Genomic DNA, 27,852 nt, shown 5'->3' with positions numbered 1-27,852 from the left:
CAGTTTTCTGTTTTGGGAATGAATAAAAACAATATCGGTTGGTGTGTTCCTATAAGCATTACTACACTCAAGAACACAGCACAGCATTACCTTTCCGCTTTTTAGGATCATCCATATTTCTAATCATTTAACCTGAGATGTTAAGTATATTCATACGCTTCAAGCACAACTCTATCGCTGCTGTCCCGCAGTTAGTAACAACAGTCGCCACCAGAGGAGCTTGCATGGTGCCTATACTCTTTTCAAAATACCGTTCTTTGAGAGTGCACATTTTTTTTCTTTAATTTTCGAGCAAAGGTTTCCTTCAATAATAAAATCTATACAATAGCGTTCCAGTAAACCCTTCACAGCGACTTCATTTGGTAAAAAAAACACAATTCTTTTACAAGATAGGTCTCTCAAATATGTTAACAGATTCCCTCTTTGAGTTGTGTTTTGGGTCATGTTTAAAACTTCTTTTTACTTGGAGATGCTTTAGAAATTCATGCATTGACAAGGGAAGAGCATGTCTAATCTGTCGTACAATCCCAACGACCCTTCTACAGAACCACGAGAAATTAGGTCTTCATACAGCCCTTCAGCAAACCTTTCACCCACACCCTACTTCCGATTGTTACTGACGAACAATATTGCCTGTTGTAAAATCGACACAGGAATAAAAGTTAACTTTATGGCACTGCTATAAATTTTCTTCTCATGCGCATTACAATTGTGTGTGACCGTAATAATGTACAGTCCTAAGATATGTCATAGAAATGGAAATAGGGTGAGGTGAAGGAGATCTTTTAAAGAGTAATGCACACTGCGAAATAAAGAAACAGAAGATACAACACACGTGTTCACAGACATACAGTGGCATACGGGAAGACAACGCTAGCTGCACGGAATGCTCCGCATTTGACGTCTTCTGACACCCCAGTCATACACAGTGACAGACGATTTTACTTACATCACGGTTGTAGATTAGCTACAGAACTAACGTCGAGTGTTATTAAGGTGTTATAACATTCTGGTTGTAGCTTAGCTTCGAAAGAAACTTTGTGTGTGCAGAGGAAACTTCGTGTGTTATTAAGGTGTTATAACATCCTGGTTGTAGCTTAGGTTCGAAAGAGACTTTGTGTGTGCAGAGGAAACTTCGTGTGTAATTAAGGTGTTATAACATCCTGGTTGTAGCTTAGCTTCGAAAGAGACTTTGTGTGTGCAGAGGAAACTTTATAACATCATGGTTGTAGCTTAGCTTCGAAAGAGACTTTGTGTGTGCAGAGGAAACTTCGTGTGTTATTAAGGTGTTATAAAATCCCGGTTGTAACTTAGTTTCGAAAGAGACTTCATATGTGCGGAAGAAATTGTGTAATAGGTGTTATAACATTCCGACTTTGTGTGTGCGGGGGAAACTTCGTGTGTTATTAAGATGTTATAACTATTCCCACAGATCATGAGTGGTACAGAAGGTAATTTTGTTGACAGGGAACATCTCATTTTGGAGGTACAGAAATGCTCTTGTTTGTATGACACAAGGGCTGAAGACTATAAAAACAGGAATATAAAACTTGAAGCTTGGATGAACGTATCGAGGAGTGTTGCGGGAGAAAAATGGGAAGAAATGTCATCTGAAGAAAAAAAAAACCAACTTTGGTGAGTAAATTGAAAGTTTATTTGTTCTAAACACAATACACATAATACACTTATCGGCATTCTTTATCTCAACGCATGTCATTGAAAGTTAATCAATATTATGTCATGTTTATTCTTTTTAGAGTCTAAGTTTCACTTTTGACAATGGCGTGAAATTGATGAACAATTGCAACAATGGGGACAAACAATCTCATATTATGATCACATCATTATCTTTATAAATAAGATGGATGTGGTCAAATACGTTCATAAAAATATAATAATAATAATAATAATAATAATAATAATAATAATAATAATAATAATAATAATAAAAATGTTCTGATCGGACAAATTCACAGATTCACTTTCCACATTGCCCACAAAAGTTAAATTCTGTTTGATTTTGGTATAGTCTTATCTTATCAATCTAATGAATTATAAAACAGTCATGTATACACACACTCACTCACTCACTCTTTCGCTCTCTCGCGCGCTCTCGCTCTCCCGCTCTCACCCTCTCTCCCCCTCTCCCACTCTCCTCTCTCCCCCTCTCCCCCTCCCCTTCCCTTCCCTCCCTCTCTCCCACTCTCGCTCTCTGTATATATTTAAATTTTGTTTTCAGGGAAAGTGATACAAAAACGATGGAAATCTTTGAAGGATGCTTTTTCAAGATCATTGAAAAGTCAGAAAACACGTAGTGGGAGTGGTGCAGCATCAGTAACAAAACTTTATGTCTATCACAAGCAGATGAGCTTTCTTGCTCCTGTATTTCAATCCAGACCGTAAGTGTCAATGTCTTCACAAATATTGAATATGGGAAGTCTGTTTAGTAATTATGATAATCGATAAAATTGATAGAAGGAATTGTTATTATTAATAATATTATTATTCATATTATTACCGTTATTAATGCTATAACTACCATTATTATTATTATTATCATTATTATTATTATTATTATTATTATTATTATTATTATTATTATTACAGTACTGATGGAAGTATGGATGTTGATGATAATGATGAGGCTATTGTTCCTGCTTCTGAAGGGCAAACACAGCCAGGTCAAGGCGAGGTAGTTCCGACTCCTGGAAAAAGAAAGATACGTCGATCCCCCCAGAAGAGAAGGTCGGCAGATGGATTCGAACGTGATTTGCTGGCAATATTAGAAAAGTCTAACAAATCTAGCCAACCACAACATGAAAAAGATTCACATTATATGTTTGTTTTATCAATATTGCCAAGTTTGAGGAAATTAAGACCTGAACATACGCTGGATGCACATATACAAATACTACAGGTTGTAAAGTCCTTTTCATCTGATCAAGCAATAATCCGGAATTCTACCACATTATCGAGTACTTCCCCAGAACCTTCCCATCCTATACAAGCAGCTGCCCCGCATTTTCCATTATCACCAATAGGTTCTACCATATTTCGAAGCAATTCTACAGGAACTTTCCGTCCTACACAGACATCCTCACCCCAATTTCCCATATCAGTTGACTCCGAGGAATCAGTGTTCTCTATTTTTGAGCTCTGAGCATCAGTGTAATACAGTTGTATTTAGTCTGTATATCTTTAATAATATAATATTTTTCAATCTAACACTTTCACTATGATTGTGAGAGCTCTTTTGTATTGGAATTTATTATTATTATTATTATTATTATTATTATTATTATTATTACTACTACTACTACTACTACTACTACTACTACTACTACTACTACTACTACTACTACTACTATAATTATAATTAATCATAACTTTTGTCATTTTGTCAGTATTTACGTATGTTGACATAAAAATTAATTTATTTAGCACCTTGATGTTACAAGCATATTCCTGTTTTATTAAAAGAGTGAGAATTACGCTAATTCATAACTGTAAATAACATTCATACAGTTTTCAATCCAACAACAAACTTTAATTTCTATGATTGCTGAACTTAATGACGAATGCACTATACTCGTATTCACATTTCTTACTAATTTCATGTTGCATTTTTGGTTTGTTTCATTTTACCAGTATTTACATATGTTGACATAAAAATTAATTTAATTACCACCTTGATGTTACAAGCATTTTCATGTTTTGTTAAAAGAGTGAGAATTACGCAAATTCATAACTGTAAATAACATTCGTACAGTATTCAATCCAACAACAAACTTTAATTTCTATGATTGCTGAACTTAATGACGAATACACTATACTCGTATTCACATTTCTTACTAATTTTATGTTGTATTTTCGGTTTGTTTCGTTAACTGTGTTACTGGAAATGCAATGTCATTCACCCTTTTGCATTTTTTTTCCTTAAAATTTACTCTGTAATTTATATTGTAATAAAATTACCTTAATGTAATGGCTAGTTTTTCTTCAACTCCGATACAATCTCGCATTACATTGTCCTGTTTCATCAAGTTTTCGTTCACAGAAGACAACAGATTGTTGAATGAATCCAAAGATTTTCTATAATATTCAAAGAATTTGTCTGGATAAAGTTTTAATTTCTCATGAATGAGTATAAATTTTCCATGAGATGTTCTGTCACTTATGATTGGATGAATCCACCATCGTCTTTGTCTACGGCGTCTACGTAGAGCTAACAACACATACAACGCCACTTTGGCTTCATACTCCATCTCGGAAGAAAGCTTCCACTACACTACTGCTGAGTGCTGGAAAACGCAAAAGAACTAGCTACAAATGTCGCTAAGTGTGGCATGTCATGTGGCCACACGTAGCGACATTTAACGCAGAAAGTGGCAGTAATTGTAGAGCCCGTGTGGCCACCCATTTTGCGACAATTACGGCACCTACATTTGTAGCAGAAAACTTGATACAAATGTAGCTCGTGTGGCCGTACCCTTAGTGGTAGCGCTAACCACCTTAGGTTCTCCACCGGTCTCATGGTAACCCATGGGACGGAGTTGAGGGACCATGGTGAGGCCTACGCGGAATGGTAAAGACATCATGTGGACTGTAGGGGAGTTTGGAGGCGGCGCGAGGCGGAATCTTCGCGCGGGGGATTAGGGCAATGGTACAATGTGCCCAACCGATCGGCCTGCGTTTGTGGATAGTCACAGTCAATGATCACTTCTAAAGGTGGAATAATAGATAGATTGTCATCACATGATAGAAACAAGAATTAGAAGCGTGTAAAGTATCGACCAGTGTAAGTACAGTATTTGCATAGCAACAGCGGACCGTTCATCGGTGACATTAAAAGTGTTAAGAGACCTCACTGTTTTTCTCTCTTTAGATGTATGTTTTTGTAGGTACGTTTCAATACAAAACCAGTAATTTTTATTAAATGTTTTTTTGTGATTATTCTGTGTTAAATTTAGGATGGATGCTCAATGGCAAAACATAAACCTGATAAAGTGGACTAAGGAGTCTACATAATCTAATGACACCTGGAGAATGTTTGTGGCTTAGTCACTAGTTAAGGATGTAAAAATCAGTTTGGGAAGAAGGATTGAGATAGATCTGGTAAAGAAACAGAAAGAGATCACGAATCACTCTGGTAAGTGGTGTAGATTAGAGGAAAATACTGATGGTGGAATCGTGTTCAGAACTAAACTTCTGGACCATATTGCAGTGCAAGACATTTGTACAATTCTTTTCACTAGTGGAAAGCATATAGGCTACTAAAGTAAAATTAACATACCGTCCTGCATATTGCTGGCAAGTACTTTGTCCTAAAATATTTAAACTACATATGAGGTTGAATTGGGGATGAGCAGGATCCGTCTATGCTTATCTACATAACAAATAATAAAGTTATTTTTCACATTTTATTAGCTTGAACGTTTTCGGCTTGAGGGAGCTATCTTCAGAAATTATGCCTGAGAATACATAATTTCTGAAGATGGCTCCCTCTAGCCGAAAACGTTCAAGCTAATAAAATGTGACAAATAACTTCATTATTTGTTATGTAGATAAGCATAGACGGATCCTGCTCAACCCCAATTCAATGTATTAGTTTATCGGTTCTCGACATGTCTTTTAAATTTATATATGAGGTGCTCAGCGCACGGATGTTCCAACCCACAAAAATAGCATATTGAATTTATTACTTTAAAGAGCTCTTCCTTGTTTGTGTGTGGCAATTCACGCACTGTTACAAAGAAGTAGAGTGGAAATAAACGGCTAAATTTGTTTTAAGAATGAGTTTTAGAGGCTCATTAATAGAAATACAAAGACTGTTTGGTCGTTATCCTTTAAAGCGATTCCTTCATACTTTCTTCGAGACTTTTTAGTAAGATATGTCCTCTCAACAGGTTACTGGCATGAAGTGAGGAAGTCCAGTGGTGGGGCTGCCACCTTTGGCCTCTGGACAGGCACACTTGAGATGCAGCATTTTCTCTGCATTTAATGGAACGGTTACACCGCCGTGACTCGGTGTCTAGAGCCATGTTTCTTCTATAACAGGTTGCACCACGGGCAGATGGGGGTGGAAATTGGAGAGGAGAGGTTATAGGTGAAATGCACTTCACTATCCTTTGCAACCCGTCTAGATACCTTATTATTTTGCAGACGATGTAGTGTTTGTAACGACCTCAGAAGATGATCTTCAACGTTCTGTTCACTCTTTCCGCCAAACTGCAGAAAATTACAATATGGAAATTTCAACAGCAAAATCTGAAGTTCTGGCCTTTTTAAGAAAATATCCAGTTCGTGGTAAAATTGTCATTAATAATCAAACAGCATACTAGAACAAATTTATTACCTCGGATGTGAAATCGCATATGAAGAATAAAAGGGCCTCAATTAAAAAATCATTAAATTCAACAGAGTAATGGGAACTATTAATAACATTTTAAAAACAATCACAGTACAGAAGTAATCACGCACTAGAATCTACAAAACATTAGTCAGATCTATACTGTGCTACGGTAGTGAGTCCTGGATAGTCCGCAGTGTGAGTATACAAAGATAGACCGCGGCAGAAATGAAATTTAAGAGACGTACAGCAGGCTACTCCAGAACAGGTCATAAGACAAACTCTGATATCATGAAAGAGCTACAAACTGAAACAATTATACAGGGACATCAATATAATTTTTACTTCAATTTTTATTGTACCTAAGTTTCTGAATGTACTTCACTCCCATCCCCTCTACTAGTAAACTTCCAACTGTCTTCCACACAGAATCAAGGCCGCGTAGGCAGTCAAAGTCGCCTTGAGGTGAGAGTAAACAGTACTGAGTTAGTGAGTATAGTTTGTTTCAGATATATGTTCGCGTTTTCCAGTGACGAAAGAGCTTTCAACATTGAATCTTATTTTCGCCGTACGTTTGCTTACGTCGCATCCCGGTTCCCCCCGCTTCTGCTCGCCCCTTTGTAAAGGCTAGTGGCTGGCCGGCCTTAGCTCTTTTCTGAAAACATTACATCCTGTTAGGAATTGGACGTCTACGTAATATTATAAAACTGTTTAAAATAACTTAAATAAAAGGGCCTCGTTAAGTAATTAACTTTCACGTGATTTCCCCCCTTTCTACGACCCTGCGACAAAATTACTTGGACGAACAGTAGATAGCATGTCTGAGTAATTTAATCTTTTCGGATCGGGCAGAAGTGAAATTGAATTTACAGTACGTAAGGTACTCTTTTACAGAGTAGGTACAGAATTATTTCAACACGAGTTACTAGTACGAAGGACGAAACTGGTAATGGAATTAGGTACAATAGTCTATAGTGCGATAATATGCAAAAAAAAAAAGAACTGAAGCCTGCATCGAAATGAACGGCCATCATTTTCAAAAATTTGTTTAAATATCCATATTATGATTATTTTTCAATTCAACTCCATTCTTTATATTGTACGCTAATGTGCTGTGGGCAGTATAATATATACACTGCATAATGAATGCGTGTGAATAGATAGCTCAGTTCGTGAGTAAAAAAATTATTGTTAATGCAGTAGGCCTACTGTATTTTGATTAAACAAATATCTAATGACATTATCGAACTCAAAATCGCGATATTTCCTAGTCTACGCAAATGGATGGATGAACTACTTTTTGTTATTGTAATTTGTTTGTATTTTACGACAGTATCATCGAAATCCAGTCGCGGAAGGGGGTAGCAAACAGTGTTTCCGTCTCTCAAGCGTTAATCCAAAGGTATAGCCAGGTTAATATTAGAAATGTTAGTAAAAATGAAATGATGTCCCTGTAAAATATAAATTATACAGAACTAGGAAGAAATTGTAAATCTCACGTAAAAAGAATGAACCGTACCAAAATACTTCGTCAGATTCTAAATTATCAATCCAGCGGGCAAGAGATCCTTGGGTCGACCTTTCAAACGTTGGATAATAATAATAATAATAATAATAATAATAATAATAATAATAATAATAATAATAATAATTTATTCTGGCGAAGTTAAACCCATCAGGCCTTTCCTTCCACTTAGCCAGAAATATAAGAAGCAGGTACAGTGTGCAGTAATACATGTTAATAATTACAGACTAATAGATTTAAAGAACACTAATGAAAATTTATATAGTTATACAAGAACAAGTTGAGTAAAATAATGTAAACATACTAAATAATAATTACAAAAAATATATGGCTAGACGTTACACTCAATGAATATGCAAGCGGTAAGTGAACCAATATTACAAATTACAAGAATTACAAATTCAGATGTAAATTATAACTAAACAACATTGAGGAAAATTACATATATACATCCATACACACAAAGGGGAATTAAACATGAATGAGGAAGAAATAAGATATTTTCAGAAAAATGAGTAAAATATGTGCTAACAATCTGTAGGATTACAATGTAACCGTGACGGTCCCCTAGGTCCAAAAAGTGCAAGGATGATGCTGATGATGACAAAAGCTGTTGAAATTGGAGCCTGAAGACTGATAATTTGAAAGCATAAAAATGACATAACTTATAGTTAGGCAAGACATGCGAGACAAGCTTTCTCTTAAAGTTCTTAGATGATCTCATTGCTGTTAAAATCTTTACCTCAGTCCCTGAAATAAGCAAAGTGCAACAAACTATAAAATCGTTGAACATTATAAAATTAAGCTTAACTAAAACACCATTTGAGAACACGCTTCCATTCAGCGGTCCATTTTCGAAGAAATCACGAACGACCAGGGGTCCGTGAACCACAGTCTGGGAACCACTTTACTACGCCATGTGTGTCGCAGTACTGTCCATCTAAATATATTATCCGGTATTTTTTCGAACACAACTCAGTAATCCTTATATTTTCTATTTGGTGTACCAGGTGGCCATTCCGCGCCGGGTCGAAAACAAATGTCGAAACCATTGAAACAGCACAACACGAAGGCTTATCTATACTGAAAGGGCAATGTTTTTATCAAATAAACGAGTCTGTCTCTAGTTCAGAGTCAAACATAAAATAATTATTTATGTACTGTAATTCTCGAAACATCACATTATAATGTTATAATAATCGCAGTGTTTTCCTTGTTTGTAAACACTCCAGCACCAGACATCTCATCACAAAGTGACGGACAGCTGCTATCATAACTGCATTACACAAAACATAAACAAAATGTGTGTTGTTCAAGTGTCAACCATTAGAAGGACATTCCAGTCAGATGCTTGTAGGTCTATTGCCTTTGAGATGCTCTTCAATCTCAATCTCATTATATCATTAAATTCAGTGACTGTTTAGCAAATATTATATAGTATATACAGGGGCAGGTATTTATGGAGATTAATTTTATCATTTGTGATTTTTAATATCGGTGTCGGCAGAGATTGTTGGAGATTGATTTGTAATCTTGGCGGAGATTAATGGAAATTTTGTAAAATACAATTATTTTGGAATTGGAGTATTGACTCAATATGAATATTACTTTCCAAAAAATTAACATTAAAGGTTCGTTGGATTCTGGTAAATGTGCAGTATGGCCAATAGACAATATTTGTTGGCTTCAGGCTGTATTTAACATACATTCATTAAAAAGTATAAAAATACATTAAAACAACTTGCAGCCCTGAAATTAACACTTTCAAACTATTAGTGAAATGTTGAATCCTCCGTCTTTTGAGTTCACTAATGTAATCAGAACCCCTGAAATACCATGTAATGTAGCCTACTAGGATATTTAACAAATTCAAGTGAAAAAAATTCCAAAAATAAAACAGAAGAGGAAATTCGCTATAAAACGACGCAATAGCAATAATTCGTGAATGTGTTCATATTTCGCTATTAGAACTCTAGTTCGTGATTTGTCGCGATTGTTTTATCCGCATATTATTAATCAGAATCACTTAATTCGTAAAGATTAGTAAAAATCTAATCTATTGTATATCTATTATGTCGTGATTTTTGCGATATCCATAAATACCCTACCCAGAGTATATAGTATAAAATGGCACGTGGTCAAGTGGTTAGCCTCTGACTTCCACCATTGGGACCCGAGTTCGAGTCCCTCCAGGTTCATGATGGAATTTATGGTGGACAAAGAGGGCGAGAGGTAGTCTTCTCGGGGTTCATCTGTTTCCCTTCACCAATATCATCATCATTCCACCAATAGCCCACAGTCAAACTCACCCTGCATGATTCATATTCAGGCTTCCAAAACAAATTGAAATGGACGAATTTTACACACATTTGTGTTTAAAGAAACTATTAAAAGTATATACCGGTATGCTGGAAGTAAATTCTGATAATACTAGTATTTCATATTTGTGACACACAGATATTGTAAGTAATAACGTCAAAATAATTTTTAACGAATCAATTAAAAATACATTGCTAATAACTAGATTATTTCTCTTTAAGAATGTGTATCACTAATATTTCTAATATTGAGAAATAACAACTTATATTCAAGAAAATAATAGTAATGTAGAAGGTTTCCGCTAGAATAGAATTCGTCTCAGGTCGTATATCACACTATTTCATATTTGCAGGCCTATCAGTAATTGATATTTTTAACAGGTCCTCTACTCGATTTATCGATGTGGCCCCTCTGCACCGACAGTAGTTCAATCAGTGGTTGAACAGTGAGCAAGTGGTTGCTATGAAGTTTTGTTTTGAGTGACATTAATCAGTAAACATATGCATATTTTTACTTGAAAAATATAGAAAAAATGATATATTATTTCCCTACTAATACAGATAGTATAGTTCATTGAGTTCTTGAAATTTGTACGGCACCAACAACGCTGTTCTTTCCTGATCGTGTAATGAATTTTCTGTGTGGAAGGAGGAGATTGAGAAGAGAGTGTAAGTGAAAGCAATGAAGATGCAAATTATTGTAATTATGTATTCGAAATTGCGAGTGTTATTATTAGTGCTACCAAGTAATGTTGGTCTGGATTTTGAATTTCGAGCGCTAGCGGTATCGAGTTCTGGAGTTATATTGGTATCACTGTTTCGCTATTCCTATGAAATAGACTAATAGAATCAAGAGGGCTTGATATAGTCCTCTTGTAGAGAATTAGACACAGATCGCACATAGGTTGTAGAGATGGGAAGTCTAATTAATTTTAAATAATCAATTCAGTTGTAATGATTCACTGAAATTTTTCGTAATTTAATTCAGAGATGATCCGATGCCCGATACCAGTATGAACGAATAAGATTGAGTTTCCATTTCTATATTCAGGTATATTTTTCAATACTACGTTTGCTTCACGTTCAATTTTTGCGCACTGTAAGACAGCTTATTGCACAGGGTGAGAATTGGATATCTTCTCCAGGGCGGCATTAAAATGTTAATTGCTGATAAAAATATAGTCCAGAGTAATTAGCAGTTTTGGTCGACTGTAATGTTGTCATGCTCAATTCACATTCAAGAAGAAATTAGAATAGTTGTTATGTGCTGCATTAATAACATGTAAAAAACGGTACAGAAACTATAAATTATACATCTGAAGGTGAGAAATGTCTCTTGCAGGAGCAAATTAATAACTTTTCAGCGGGGGATGAGAGATTCCAAAATGGGGCCAATTGCCGACATCCCCCGTGAATTCGCAGTCTGATATTATTGCAGTTGAAAATTGGCGCGGTGAGAAACGAAAACTGTCGTTCCCTGATGGTCGAGGTAATTGAAAAATATGAAGATATTAAAGACATTCGTAAACTTAAAAAATAGAGCGATGGATATATATATATATATATATATATATATATATATATATATATAATGAATGTTTGTTCTTTCCCGAATTTTTCTTCACGTATTTTTATGGTGATCAAATATGAACATTTGTTTTATTGTTTTGTTGTTTCTTTTTAAATACTACTTAGTGTCTGAGAACTTCTCACTTTTATGGTTTTTATGCTTCACCTTTTTGAAACTGCATTTGTTTGCCTTGTTTTAACCGTGACAACGCTTTTTAGTTCTTTTAAGCATTCTGGTTATTGTATTGTGTTTGTGTTTAGTGAAATATTTTTGATAAGGGCGCAAATAGCCATAGTAGTTGATGCGCCCTTTTTAAACCCCACTAACTAACTAACTCAAATATGATATTTGTTCAATTCAGCGGCACTAACTGTGCACCAACTTTGGCCAGGTATGAGGATACAGCGACAACTGTGGCTAACCTTGTCACAGTCCTCGCTATCCTGTCACTTAGATATCCTATCATCTAACCCAATTTAACTTTGTCACGTTCCTCGGTCACACGTCAGCAATCCCCACATCTAACTCACCTTATCACATTTCTCAGCTTTATGTCACTTAACCATTTCCTCATCTAACCCACTCTAACCGTGTTACAGTCCTCGATGTCCTTGGCTATCCTAGGAATTCCATTCGTCCCGTTTTCCTGGGACAGTCCTGTTTTTCGGAAAAATTTCCAGATACCCTATCCCACATGTATTCCGATTTCCCTCTTTCTGAATATCTTTCTAGAACTGTGGTTTACATATTTTATATTATTTTTAAATATAATCACGTACCTAGCAGTCGGCCTGGGTAGCGCAGTCAGTATAGCGCTGACCTTCTGTGCTTGAGGTTGCGGCTTCGAACCCGGCCCAGATCGATGACATTTAAGTGTGCTTAGCGACTCGAAAATAAAAGAGGAAGTTTTCAATGGACCACAAATTAGAGATATAATGAAGGACAATCACTTCGAATCTTTGTTGGAAGGAAAAGAGAAAGACGCCTGGATTCCATTCAAGGAGGTTGTATTAAATTTTCTGGGTAACCGTAGAAGTGAGAACTGTGAAGAACTAGTGCAAAATTTACTGTTGGCGTATGAAATAATGGGTCGTAACATGTGCCTGAAAATTCATCTCCTTCACTCCCGAGAAGTGTGACGATTTCAGCGATGAGCATGGTGAACGCTTTCATCAAGAAATTTCAACTATGAAAAGAAGATACCAAGGACAGTGGAGTATTATCGCCGCAGCCTCATGATTAACATGTCGGCAGCATACAATAACGTGCGGTGTGCTTTTAAAACATAATTTTGCCGACCGATTGTTGCTCTGTAGGTTTCACTCTAAGCGTCACGTTGTCACGTCTACTTCCTCGATAAGAATAACCACTAGCTTGTTATATTGCTAAATGTCTATTATTATTATTATTATTATTATTATTATTATTATTATTATTACTATTTCATATACGAGTACGTTGACATTCTTAACTCTTAATAATAACTCTTTAATAATCATTTTTAATCACATACATTAATGTTCGTCCTCAGCACAAGACATTGCAACCTCGGTTTTAGTCCACGTGGATTAGACAAGTAGGTGTCATTTAATAATGGAAGCAGCTTATTGGTAGCAATATTGAAATTGAGGCGAGTGATTGGAGCGGCGACATAAGAAATTGAAAACAATAATACAATTAAAATTTCAAAGACCTGCCGATTGTTATACACGAGGCCGCTCAAAGACCTGCCGAATGTTAACCATGAGAGAGCGGAGATAATACCAATATACTAGCAGACTATTGTTAAACTTTATCTCATCATTTACCTGATGCCCAGCATAAAAGAAAATGCAGGGAAAGAAAGGTGTAATCTTCTGAACAGTGATTATTTAACCTTATTGTAATTATATAAAGCAGTATTTTGAATAAATACAAATTCGAAATTTTCTCAAACACCGTAACCAATAACTGATTTTTATTATCATATTCGTATTCAGGAGGCTCAAATTATATAGAAAACATAATATCACATGCCCTGCGCAAAAGAAAAAGTTAGAATTTGTTACGCAGTGTAATTGATTATGGGCTAAGAGTTGAGCCACAGGGTCCAAACATCACCTACCTTATTTCATATTCCAGTAAGAACTTACAACGGTTTTGCTTCTAGTAAATACAAGTTAACGGGTTATTTCTTAGTGATAAACTGGCTGTAATAAATTCTATGAAGTACATATTATAATAAATTATGTTATAAAATAATGCAAAATATCATAAAATTATATATCAGTTTTATTTAATATCTGTATACAATATAGAGGGCTATGGTTTTACTTCTCATAGGAGATTTGTTTTTCATTTTCAGTTCTGTCATATTATTACATATTTCTATTGCTGATGGGATCGGAGACTATATAACATCTCAACTCTCATTATAAAGGAATTCTAGAATCTAAATATTACAGATAACGAGGGATTTATTATTTCATCGATCCAATTTATTTTTATTCGAGTCCATATTATCTAGATTTATTAATTGTATGTTAATAGATGTCATGGTTGGATCCAGCCAATCAGAAGGAGTATGCTTATTTTCTCAATTCTTACATTCAATATTATCGAGGGAACCCAGCCCCTCTGCACTAACTTGTTGAACAGAAGACAAAGCTTCGGATAATCTAATTTGTGCACTCAAATATTCCAAAAGGTAAGAAAGTTTTGTTTAAGCGTTAGAAATGATAACGTTTGAGATTTCGGCACTTTTAATTATGTCACGCTATAACAAGTTTACAAAATCGTTTATAATTAATGTGCGTATCTTGTAGGTCTACTGCACGTTAGAGTTATTGTCACTCCCAAACATCAGTAATAAAAATGATTAATATTTGTATGTAATTTTCGTGAAACCTTTCGTTGATAAGCGAAACTAGCAACATGAGCAAAACGAGAAAATTGCGAATTTCTCTGCACTTATGCCAGTGATAGTGGTCCGTGATAATATCTAATGCCTTTATTATTATGTTGTAAGAATATTCATTTCCGAATATTGTGTCAGAGATGCCCTTTAGCCGCTTTGCACGGCTCTCGTTTCCTAGCGGGTTTAGGAATGGTTTTGTGGTACAGATACTAAGAAATTTCTCTTTCTGTAACGTTATAGGCCTACATGTGTTCTATTGAATGTATCTATGGTTGAAATACCTTAGCCTATTAATCCATATAAATGAGAGCAGTCACTGCTGAATTCATTACATGTGTTGATATAGATGTGAACTGATTCTACGAGTTTTTCTACTAATACTGGTACTTCAGTTATTTCCGCCATGCTCATTTTTCCGTTGTTTTATCACCGTACTACAATGTAATTCAAAAGTAGGCCTACTTGAAACTGAAGCGTGAGACGTTGAAATATTACAGTAATTGAGATCACTGTGTTGATCGAACAAAAGGAATTTTCATTTGGTTTATGCATTCACGTAAATACCGTTTACTTGACTAAAATATTAATGATTTTATTAGTAGGCCTACTGGTAGGCTTCAAGAATTTCGAAGTTTCAAACCACGGATCTATCATTAAGAATATTACGATCCAGCACGGCCAAAACTGTCCACTGCTGTGGAGTAATGGTTAGCATGCCTGACTGTTAAACGAGCAGGCCTGGGTTCAAATCCTGTTGGGGACTAGTTACTTGGTTGAGGTTTTTCCAAGGTTTTCCCTCAACCCAATAAGAGCAAATGCTGGGTAACTTTCGGCGCTAGACCCTGGACTCATTTCGACGGTATTATCTCCTTTCATATCAATCAGACGCTAGATAACCATAGCAGTTGATAAAACATCCTTAAATAACCGACAAAAAACTCAAATTTTATGTAATGAAAACAGCAAAAGATTTTGTCAAGGTGTGAGACATTGTACTACATTTTTCTAATAGTTTAAGAAAATGACGATGTTCTATTTGTAATTACGGGGATTTAATCAGGATGTTTGATTTAACTGGTTTTGTTGTTGCAAAGAAGAACTCTGAAAGACGACAGTTAATCAGTGATATCACGGCTGCAGAGGTGCTTCAGAAAAGTAATTATATAGGGCTAAGTACGATTAATTAATATGTATATAGTAGAGCATACTGTAAGTCAAGTTTCGAGACATGTTAAAATGAGATATAGGCTATATTACAGTTTAAAAAATTGTAGGAAAAGGGATATTCTGTAACCGTATAAACTAAATCCAGTTTTCGCAATAAAAATGACAAGGAGAAGTGGTATGATTTGACTTTATTTGGGCTAGCAGATTCGGCTTAATAATAATGGGCTGGGTTATTTCTTCTGGAGAGACGATGCACAATTCTTACTTAATGCAGATGTTATCATAAGTAATTTCGGAATTTGTTCTGAAAATGGCTCCAATTTCAAATTCAATACCTAATATCTACATGACTTGTAAATATGCCATTGTATTATACAGCTCCACTTCATCATTGATCCATATTACTTTTAAGAAGACAAAAATGTCATAATAGAGATTGTCACAGTAAACAGGGAGCACTCTACAGCATGCTACAGAACTTCGTCAATGGTAGACTGAAGAAATACGATCTGGGAAATGTAATCCCAATGCAAGCTGGCGAATCGCAAAACAGTTTATTAATTCGATGGAACTTTAATTATCGTGCGAAGAGTAGGCAACTGAAGACAGTGTAATTCGACGATCTCCAGATCTCAATCCTGCCAAATATTAGTAAAGGCCTACATATTTACCTTAAACAAGGAATTTCTGTGGCACACTGAACAACCCTACGCACGAAATTAGAAATATTCCAAGTTCCTTTCTGCAAAATGCTGTGTATGGTGTCGCAGAAAGTAAGCTTATGGTGTAAGTTGAACCAAAGAACGACCTAATTATTCCGGGTATTTTGTAAAAATAATACCCTATTATTTGACCAACACACTGATAAGTTTGCGTTTATTGTACTTTAGGCCTATGTCTTACAGTACCTATTCATAAATCCCTAAATTTTGAAGTGAATTCGAATGACTTCATAGGCTTATATTACGGATCCTGAGTAGCTTCCGCAGTATACACAGGTTTTTTTACTTGGTTATTTAACGTCGCTGTGTCAACTACGAGGCTGATGGAATTGGTGATAGCGAGACGAGGCCGAGGATTCGCCATAGATTATCTGACATTTACCTTACGGTTAGGGAAAACCTCGGAAAAACCCAACCAGGTAATCATCCCAAGCGGGAATCGAACCTGCGTCCGAGCGCAACTCCGTATCAGCAGGCAAACGCCTTAGCCGACTGAGCTACGCCGATGGCTTATACATAGGTCTTTGCGTAATACTAGCTGCATATTTTATTTTCGACTTTGTTTCAAAATACATAATTGAAACCCATTAGAGCAGTGGTCGTTAGCACTCACTCAAATGTGCAAAGGATAAGCGGAGCCAGCCCGTGTGCCCCGTCGTGCAGCAGGAAGAGGTAGAGAGCATACCCGCTAGCAGCAACGAGTGCACCATGGTGCACTGTGTTCTCCACGGTTAAGCAACACTAGCCTCAGGGTGTCTGTGTTGACGACCGCTGCATTAGAGAATTGTCTGTACCATAGCTCTTTAATATAATCTTATAAGTAACTGTTATCACACCTCGATGGAATATCCACGGCAAGACCAGGCCATAAAGAGCCAAGGCCGAGCAGCCTCATGTCCACATATCTCAGCAGAGATGAACGATCATTCAAACTGAACAGAGGATAACTCTTCTCAACATGATAATCTCCCAGCCTTTATAGCTGGTATCTGAAATTCATCAGAATGCTGAGTGGGATCCGATCTCATATACTGTCCGAAGTTTCATCAGAAAATTCCCTGCACATCAGGACTCTAATCAGCGAACATTCCATAACTCGAGTTCTAGTCATGTTATTTAGACCACGATGCTAGACTCAATGGCAAATATACATAGACCCTGGATGTTTGGGCTCAGTATCTTCAGGATAGAATCAGAATTCATATCTTTGTCCCATCACTTCCAATTGCTCTTTTCCCATTTGTATGGGAACTCAAACCGATATTACACATACCATCCAAGCTACTTTTGAGAATACTGTAAGTCTGTAAAAGACTGAATTAAAGTTTAACAGGAAATGAAATGTGACAAATTTTGACGAATGAATTTGACTTGCTGCCGACACTAATTCTGGCGAATGAAAAAGAATTAGTGGGACATAAACTTTTCATTTCCTTGCATAGTTGTATTCCTACCACAACTCATTATTATTCTATCCAGTTAAATTGCTTATGTCTCCAATCCAGATGAATGTTTGTTTCTGTGTGTTAAATGTGTATAAAAATAGCTGGCTCACGTGGTTCGAGAATTTTGGGTTACTGCATCTGGGACACTATTTGTTGGCTTCGATCCAAGTGTGACTGGTTGAAACCCCACAGAGGCTGATGGATTTTAAACAGTGATACAGATCCTTAGCATGGCTTCCTCCCGGACAGAATTAGAGATGGATGACCCATGTCACAGATTTAGAACAGGAAAAAGAACTCTGTACATAATAAAGGGCTCCAAGCAAACACCGTCCACTGTTTATCATCCACTTTGCATTTCGTTGCTCAATAAAATCTTCAGTTAAAAGTGTCTTTTAGTGAGCTACTACTACTGCTGCTAATAATAATAATAATAATAATAATAATAATAATAATAATAATAATAATAATAATAATCATGATAATAATAATTATAATAATAATAATAATAATAATAATAATAATAATAATAAAATCTATTGGATCCATTAGAGATGATTGTTCTTGTCTTTTCTGATAAAGTGGGCAAGAGCGATCCATTATGTTTCTTCATGATCGTATAAAAAGCCCAAATTCATCCATCAAAATGAATATTACCTGTTCTAAATCTTATTCTAATAATCTTGTATTCGTGTTTCTCTCTCAGAACTTTCTCTTTTGAGGCCGTTTGAGTTGTAGACTACAACAATCCCGACAAGTGAAGGAAGTCAGAATTGCTTTAGCATAAAGATTTCTCCTTTTGAACTCAGTCAAATTAATTTGTTGAACTCTTGCCTGTTATGTTTCTTGCGACATTAGCTCATTATAATCTGAATAGAAATTTGTCTTGCCAAGTAACATTTAAATGCTGCATTTAATAATATGAAGTCTTGTTTCCAAAATAAGATGGCATAGGTACTCTTTACATGGCTAGATATATAATTCACCATATTTACATCTATTCTCAGTGCTGTTACTAATGTGAAGAATTTATTAGATTAACAGAAGAGAATTAATATTAATAATATCAACTTCCATTTTTTCAGGTAACTGAGCAGAAAATGATGGATGATCCTGCAACTGATTTCACGCTTTATATGCAGCTCGTCATGTTAATTGTTTTAATGATAACTACACATAATAATGTGCCAGAACCTCATAAGTATAGTCTACTTGTTCTCATGTATATCTTACTTGTAGAAGTAATTAAAAATATATGCTATCTTAAGATGTAAAGCATCGAGTTTCATTTCATAATTAATAAACAAGTTCTAGCTTCCATTTGTTGAAATTTTCAGACAATTTCTATGCACTCTATTTCTTTCAGGATTCACTTTCCATCCATTCACTCTAAGAAATCTTTTGTGATGTATTAGTCATTCAATTTCAGCGAATTCCAGTTTGCAACAATTATTTAACTAATTGCACTAAAATTATTCATTTAAATTTTCATATTTCTACGATCACTAGTTCCAGTATATGCTGTCATTCGAACAATTAGAGAAATGAAAAACTGGTTCATCCATTAAGTGCGTACATTGAAACATGAAACTATAAGTGAATTTTTTGGTGCAATAATTGTTCAGAGGAATATTCTAACACTTATAAATGTAGTACAAATTTCGAGTAGTAAATAATTTTACTCAATGTCTTTTCTCGAAATGAAAATTGATGTCCTTCAACTTCCAGGAATTAAATAGTAATATGGTATTCAGAATTCTTTCACGTAGGTGTGTGAACATATGGATTCACATTTGCATCTCAGCCAATGTCGTAGATGAAGACTAAGGAGCTTCTCTGCTGACCTGAATCTACTTTCGGACTTATTAACTAGTTGGTTTTATTCAGAGATTTTTCATAACTGTAACAAAAAATTTGGTAATCCCTGAAGACTCATTGTTCTCAACTCACCAAAATGGCCTCTTGTTATAAGCAATGCCATCGAAAGTAGATAACCTCACAGCAGGTATAGGGTAATCAAATAAGAGGTTAAAATCTATATTTCTAAGGGATGAAGGAAGAAGAAATGGAAGAGAATGTGGAATATGTGTAGCAGCAATATTTTAAATAACTTACATTATTTTATTATGCTTTTGTATATGGCCAAAAAATTCACCTTGAAAGACGTAACTGTATCATTTACTTTCAAATATAGGATAATGAATCATCGTTAATGGTTCAATCAGTGCTGTAGTTGGGCTGGTACGGGTCAGTATGCATACCGTGATACCGTCTAAAATAAAAACTCACTGTTATCGTACCGGAAGAAAAATATAGACTGAAAAAATATTAATTATGTTAAATTATCATTAATAGACTTTTAATTGCAGAATGTTAGTTATCTGAAAAACATTTTATTTTTGATATATATGGCATAAAAATAGTGGCTGGCATCTCATATTCGTTTGTTAAATGCTTGTCCATTCGTTGTTTTATCGAATATCATAGTCTGGCACTTCGGGAGCAGTTGTGATTTCTTAATTTCAAGTTTGCATACCGCCATCGTATTTATATTCCTAAGTAATTACACTAAGTTCATGGCATGGTGCCTCAAGAAATTTGCTACACTGATTTGCTAATTTCAAAACTTGCATAGATGCCTTCACATAACACTAATTTTATGTTGTTGCACCTCAATAATTATGCTGCACTGATTCACTAATTTTAAAACTCACTCAGACATAATGTTTGCTAGAAGAGGGAAATATTGTTCATGAATCTTGAGTCCAGTTACATATTATAGATTCTATTCCAATTTCAACTAAAGAATGTGAATGAGCATTACTGTAATGAACGATATTTGCACTAAGAAAAGGAATACTTTTCCAGTAAAAGAGTTCTTAGGCTTTTGTTCCTAAAAAATGTTGGGCCAACAATGTCAGCGTTTAATTTCTTGCCTTATATGCAATTGTGACTGCGATCTGGAAGGAGGTCTGTAGAGGAGACTGCATGGCAAAGAAGCAACCTTGGAAAAGAAATGCAGTACGAGTACATAAAAAGCCTAGTCTGACCAAAGAGATTTCAACAGTACCACCTAAAATTTGTTTCCAACTACAGCACTGGGTTCAATTGAATAAATGTATGCAGAAACCGTCTAACCCTCATTTTTTCAGAGATGTAAACATTTGAGTTTTAAAAAACCTACAAGACCAGAACAGTAAACAGAACTTGGATGGGATATACTTAACTTCATTATGCTTCCTAATGTTAGACCATTCGTAAATAGACATTATGTTTTGCAGCCAAGAGACAGAAGTTCTAATCTGGAATTCTTCCACTTTGAGGGATATATCATCTTTACGCACATGTGTTCATTTGTTATTTGAGAGTTGTACGGAAAAAAAGTTCCATAACCGCATTACTCACAGAAAATCTGCGTATTCTAATCAATGAAAATGAATAGGCCATTAACTGAGCTACTGCTGGATCGATATAATTGCTATGTAGTGTAATGAATTGGAAAATAAATTAGTCTTTTATGTAAAATGTTTAATTTTATTTACATAGTGAATTGCAGAAACTCCACAAGTCACAATTTTTCACAATTTCAGTTTTTCATTTAGTTGTAATATTCATACAAAAACCTTTCAAGTGATGCAGAAATCTCACACCTCCAGTGCTCTGTGCACATTTCACAGTGGCAGTAATTCACAGTGAACTGCAGGAACACTACAATTCCAGGGCATGTGGAATTTTTAGAAACTAAAACAAAAATTCATCTGAGGCGAAGCGTGCTATGAGACATTGAGACAGTTTCTATCCATCTTTATCTATGTTTAAAATGAACAAAACCCTAAGTTATATTAATGTTTGGATTTACGAAGTTGCACTCTTCCACAATATTCGATGACTGGGCCTGTTGTAAGGAGAGATGGAGACACAACGTAACACTATCTCTTCGGGTCTGCCATTGAGCTGGTTTCGGGCATGTGGACGAGTAACATGCGCATGTGTAGCACAGCTCGCCGTCAAACCTCTTAGGAATGCTGTGAAATATTCCAATATTGTCTCATTTCTCTCGCAACTAGCATGGCTGGCAGGCATCATTGCTACAATGAAAGCTTAATTTCTAGGCAACCGAGCATTAATGTTATGGTGAATTATTACTTATCAGTGGGCCTGAGAAATATATGCCATTATTCTAACAGTGCGCTTCGTGCGCCTCTGACTTTGGGTATGTCTCAGAGTTGGGATGAGTTAACGCAGTGTCTTCGTTTGTTTGATTTAACTCGTGCTTATCACCACGGTATGTTAGTCCTCAGCATTTGGGTGGTTGAAAGCCACTCCTTTGACTCCGAAACACAACTATCTGCTAAAGAAAAATTTAAAGACATAATTTTCTTTGTTAAAGAAAATTTTCACTATTTTAAAAACATTTTATTTTTTGTCTGTAGAAAATACACCTAATATAACATTGACAAGTATCAGCCTTTTTACTTCACTGTGTTAAAATGATGGTATATTACGTTTCTGTTTTACATAATTTTTCATTTCATATATTGTTGCAGTGAATAACAAACCACATTTTCAAATTTTCAAAGTGGAATGATTACCTGTTGCTAGAAAACACTGCCTTACATCTAGAAAAACTTCGTTCCACTTATACAGAAACAATAAGGAAGTATTTGAAATAAATTTTACATAAGCATTATCTATCTCAAAATCTGTATCATTATTAATAAATTTCTTGATTTGAAATTAAGTCACAAATTTTACATAGAGTAGAGCTAAATATCCATAATGTTTTCCTGTATTTTTTTCATCTTGTTTGCTACATTTTTTCCTATTTCGTTTTCAAACTATTCAGTTTCGTCACAATATCATTGACTGCATGTTATTTTCTGCCTGTAGAAAATAGACATTAAATAAATAGATCAGGTAAAAACAAGCTAGGCCTACACAGTGAGATTACATTAAACAAGTTTAATCTTCTTCTTTACGATGTTTGGTGACGTATGTACGTCCGTTGATGTGACATATTAATGAATTTAAATACTATTATTGTTACAATCATGCCATGGTATGAAAGAAAAATTACACAACCTCGAGCAGGAATCGAACCTGCGTCTTCCCGTTCTCCAGTCAGGCGCTCTACCACTGAGCTATCGAGTTCGTCTCACGCCAAAGGCTTGGAATTATCCTTTCATACTGGCGACTCTGTTATAGAGTACTGTCCATAGCGTCTGATCTAGTCAGCACTGCTTATGGGTGTGAAGAAACCTTTTACAAATGTAATCTTCATCTTTACGATGTTTGGTGACGTAGGCAGGAAAATTTGAGTTTTGATAAAACTTTTAATCAGTATTTCTTTTGTAGGTTGTAAATTGAGCGATCGACTCAAATAAGAGGAGAACCCGAGAACCCGCTTTTCTAAGAAAATTTAGTTTTTTTTCGTCTCTAGAATGTTGTGTCATAATTGCAATATATCTTGCAATACTGTAGCTTACCCACTGGAGTTTTAAATTTCCACCATAAATTCTCAGATTGTTCTGAGAATACTTAATTTCTCTTTTCTATGATTTATGTCATCCTTCTCTCTGACTGGACCACTCAGTTTATATTGTACTTAGTTATTTTGTAAAATGTACTCATGTAAAGAGTTTAAGAATTGGACACCTATTTTTTACATTGAATTTAAATCTATGCCTGAGGGAATGTTCTTGTGTAATATTTTAATATGTTACTGTCAAATCCCTATGATCCCAATTGGTCACTTTCTAAACTCACATGTTCCAAATGGAGCACTCTCAGAACACTCATGATCCGAAGGTCATTGTCAAAACTGGTAAGATCCATAATTTAAAGCTAAATTACTTTTATTCCTGTATAAATAAATATAGTTACAAATCTGAATAGTAGTTTTTAATCATTGCTCTTACATTTATTAACCTTCATTGTGAAGAAAATGGACTCCAAGCAGGTATTACAAATATGTTTTCCCTCACTTGTTAAAAATTTTCATTTTTGGAACAAGTGAGTTATGACTCTAACCTACTCAATTCAAAATGTATGATCTGCATTGCATCGAATTTGTGAGGCACTAAAAGACGAATAAGCTTATTCAGATGCAAATAAATGTGTCTTGCATCAAGAAAATTCTCTAAAAGACTCCTGCTACAATACAAAAATATGTCGAAATTACAGAACTTCCTCTTCCACCTTGTCCAATTCTCAATAGATGAGGTACTTGGTTAAAGACTGCAGTGTTTGTTTGTAACCATTTTACAGCTACCTGTATATGCAATTTTTAGACGCTTTATCAAATGATTCTTCAGCTGTGAAAAAAGACAAAGAACTAGCAGGTAAACAGGAATAGCAAGATCAACTTTTTACTGTACATAGTTACTCTTTTCTGAGAACAGTCACTTGAAATTTAGAGGAGCAGTGTCCTCAGAAAGATGCACATTAGGCTGTTCTGTGAAGGAAGAACTGCAGGGTATTGGAAAGCAGAAGCTGGAGCAGAGCTTAGCCAAAAATCCTGATGTTCTGGGTGTTGCAACAAACAAGAATCTACATTGCCAACTACAAACAATGTGATCTGTTTTAACAGTTTTCTGGGCGACTGATTTTAATAACATTGTGCTCTGGAAGTTTTTTCAGGCACCTTTTTTTAATACATGAGTGAATTTTCTGACCATATATCAGTGGCGGTTCCTCGAGAGAGGGAAGGGAGGAACGTCCTCCTCACATTTTCTTCTTTTGAAAGTAAATACCAAATAAAATATGTGCCTTAAAATTCGAGGAAGATTCGATAATTTTTAAGTTCACAGCTATAAGAAAAACTCGGTTGATCGAGTTTTAAACGACGTGCGCTCATGTGCTGTAGAAAACTGTGAGAAAGGTGCGAGATTGTCTGTGTAGAGGAAAGGCACTCCCTTCCTTCTCTACTGCAGTTAACCAGTGGCGTATACTGGTTAAAGGGTTTGGGCTACCACTGACCCTATTATTACACAAAATATATCTAACAATTACTTTAATTTTAATTACTGTGGTAAAACTAATACGGTAATACAAAATTATTACATTATGTTATATTATAAACTTTTTCTTTTGTAATTTCCTTGGGCTACTGCCGGTAGCCCCGGTAGTCCGCAAAATACGCCCCTGCAGTTAACACACATAGACAACAGTGCACTAGCGGCCAGAGAAAGAAGCAGAGTTTTAATGCAAATAAATGAACGGAGAGGGAGGAGATCCTCCTCTGAATGTCATGGGCGGGAAATAGAAACCAACTGGTCACGCAGCAAGCTCGCTACCGCTGCCACCTAACGATGTTGCATTCAACCGGACTATAACACATCTATGAGGAGACACAACAAAAACAGTTTTAACGCAACGCTATGAAAGACACCATGTAAAAGTTTTTTTAAAATTATAAATCAAAAATATTATTCATGGCACTTTATATAGGCTACTATTCATGGTTTGAAACTTTCGTGGATATTTGAAAGTTAAAGTCGGGTTTATGTATAACAAAGAAGAAGTAGTTTTACGTAGTTGGCCCCTGAAATTCACTTCTATTCATTGTTTACTAGACAGGGCAACAGCCAAGTTGTCAGTTTTGTACAAATATATTTGAAAGTAGGTACTCCAAACTACATCATTTTTAACATAAAAAATTAATCGGCCACCGGCAGCTTTGAACAATAATGATAGTATGACTTTACAAGAACTGACATTCTTCAAAAGCATGTGATACTGAACTTGTAAAATGTACATGTGGCAACACAAACCACATGGGTGGGTGCAGTGTTCTCGCTTTCCTCGTAAAACGGTTCCGGTTACGAGTTAGTAGCTAGTCTCTTCCAACACGTGTGATGCTGTAGTGTGCCCGAAAAATGCTACGAGGTTGTGAATTTCCTTGTAATTGTTAATTTGTGCAATTATTCAACAATGAATGGAAGTGAAATCATAATATATTTTGGAAAATTTACGAAACTCAGTTTACAAGTACAGATTATTGCTATACAGAAGGGAAGGCCAACCCCAACAGTATCTGGTCTTACATGTATGCATGTAGGCTAATTTGTAGCATGTTTCATTCAAGAAGGTGTCATTTAGTGCTGTTAATTTCTTTCATCCTCTTAAGAAATATGCAGGAGCCGCCACTGCCATATATGCAATGTAGGCCTAATTGGTTTTTGTACTATTTGTAATGAATATTAACATTTGAAATTTGCACACTTTCACACCTTTTCCAACTAAATTAAGGCAAATTTTTGCACTCTTTTTACCTCATTTTACAACTAAAATTCCAAGCTCTAGTAATAAATAATAATGCAATGTTAAAATATTTTTGTTGTATCAGTATGTTATTGCCATTGTTCAAACCGTTGCTTACGAGATTACACAAGCTGGCGCATAGCACGATCGAGAGTAGGTCTCTGTGAGTCATGACAATTTCTGCCGCTAGGTTCGCCTCGCTGCCCTAAGAAATGATGAATAGTACCATTACAAAGCATTGTGTATCGTGAAAATAGTTCGATTAATTGTGCATTAGTGATTGAGTACGAATATTATAAATATGCCAAGCATATTACAGTGTTATTTGAAGTTTGTTCAGCTAAGTTATATTCGAAAATTGGCAGTTATCCGTCACAATTCTAATTAATTTAAATCCAATATCTTCCACTACTTTTAGGGCTTCCATAGTCAATTTTGCCAACTCATCTCCTGTTAAATTGTGTGTAAAATAAAATGACACTGGTATTCTGTACTTTGTAGACAGACCCTTGAACAGAATGCACAGCAATTTATTGGCCAGCTTATTTTCAATCCCAATAGCATTTTTCTCAGTGTCTGTCATTCCTATCAACATATCCAAATTTCTGTCATACATCAATTTCGGTTTAATACTCATTTCGTCAATAATGAGAGATCCAACTTTTTCATTTTCATGCTCCAAGGACTTTTCCTCTGCAATTAGCCAAGCCTTTATCAAAGAGGTGACACCTGTTTCTCCTTTTGAGTGACCAATGTAAGTTTTTAATGTCTTTTGATGGGGTAAGTGTAAAATACCCAAGTTTCTTAGTAATCTATAGCCGGTAGATGACCTGTTAGATAGCAATATGCAGATTTTCAGTGTGTTTTCATGAAATTTACACTTTTGTTTTCCGAAAGCCTGAATTTGTTCAGTCAAAAAGCTTGCTTTCAAACTACCTTCTTTAGCAGCTTCTTTTATTTTGGTAAGTTGCTTTTCAATTCCTTGTTCTTCCTTCTCGTTTTGTTTCTGTAAACTCCAGAGCTTGCTTTTTAAATTACATATTGTCTTAGTTTTCCAATAAGCTGATTTTGTTTCCGAATTGTCCTAGTAATTTTTTTACGTTGTAATGTAATGGCTTTGGGAATTTTTTTACTTTCAATTGAGCACTGTGTGGCTATAGTTTTTTTATGTGCTTCATAGATTTCTTCAATTGAAACATTTGCTTCATTGAAAGCTGGTGTACTATGTTCAACATTGGGTTTATTTTTCTTAGCAGAATGGATGTTATTCACCACTTCTGTTATCCTTCTGTTGTTGCGTCTACTTATGTTTGAAACATTTTGTTTATGTTTTGGAAAATCATCAAAGACTGATGGTACCACATTAGGAAGCAAACGTTTTAATGTTGTGCTAATGCTAAAATCAGCTTCTTTGAAATGTCTGCTGCAGACACGCGATTTCTTGTTTGGCGTCCAAAGAGTCCTTGGTTTGTCCCCTTCGCGAGAAATGGCTACACATCACTTCTTTCTTATTCCTTCATCATGTGGAAAACAATGAAACGAAAAATCACATTCTTTATTCTGGTTCGATTTGCACAATGACACACAGCAGTAAACCA

Source organism: Periplaneta americana, chromosome 10, assembly GCF_040183065.1.
Source record: "Periplaneta americana isolate PAMFEO1 chromosome 10, P.americana_PAMFEO1_priV1, whole genome shotgun sequence".
NCBI lineage: Eukaryota > Metazoa > Arthropoda > Insecta > Blattodea > Blattidae > Periplaneta > Periplaneta americana.
Note: the sequence above shows the minus strand (reverse complement) of the source record.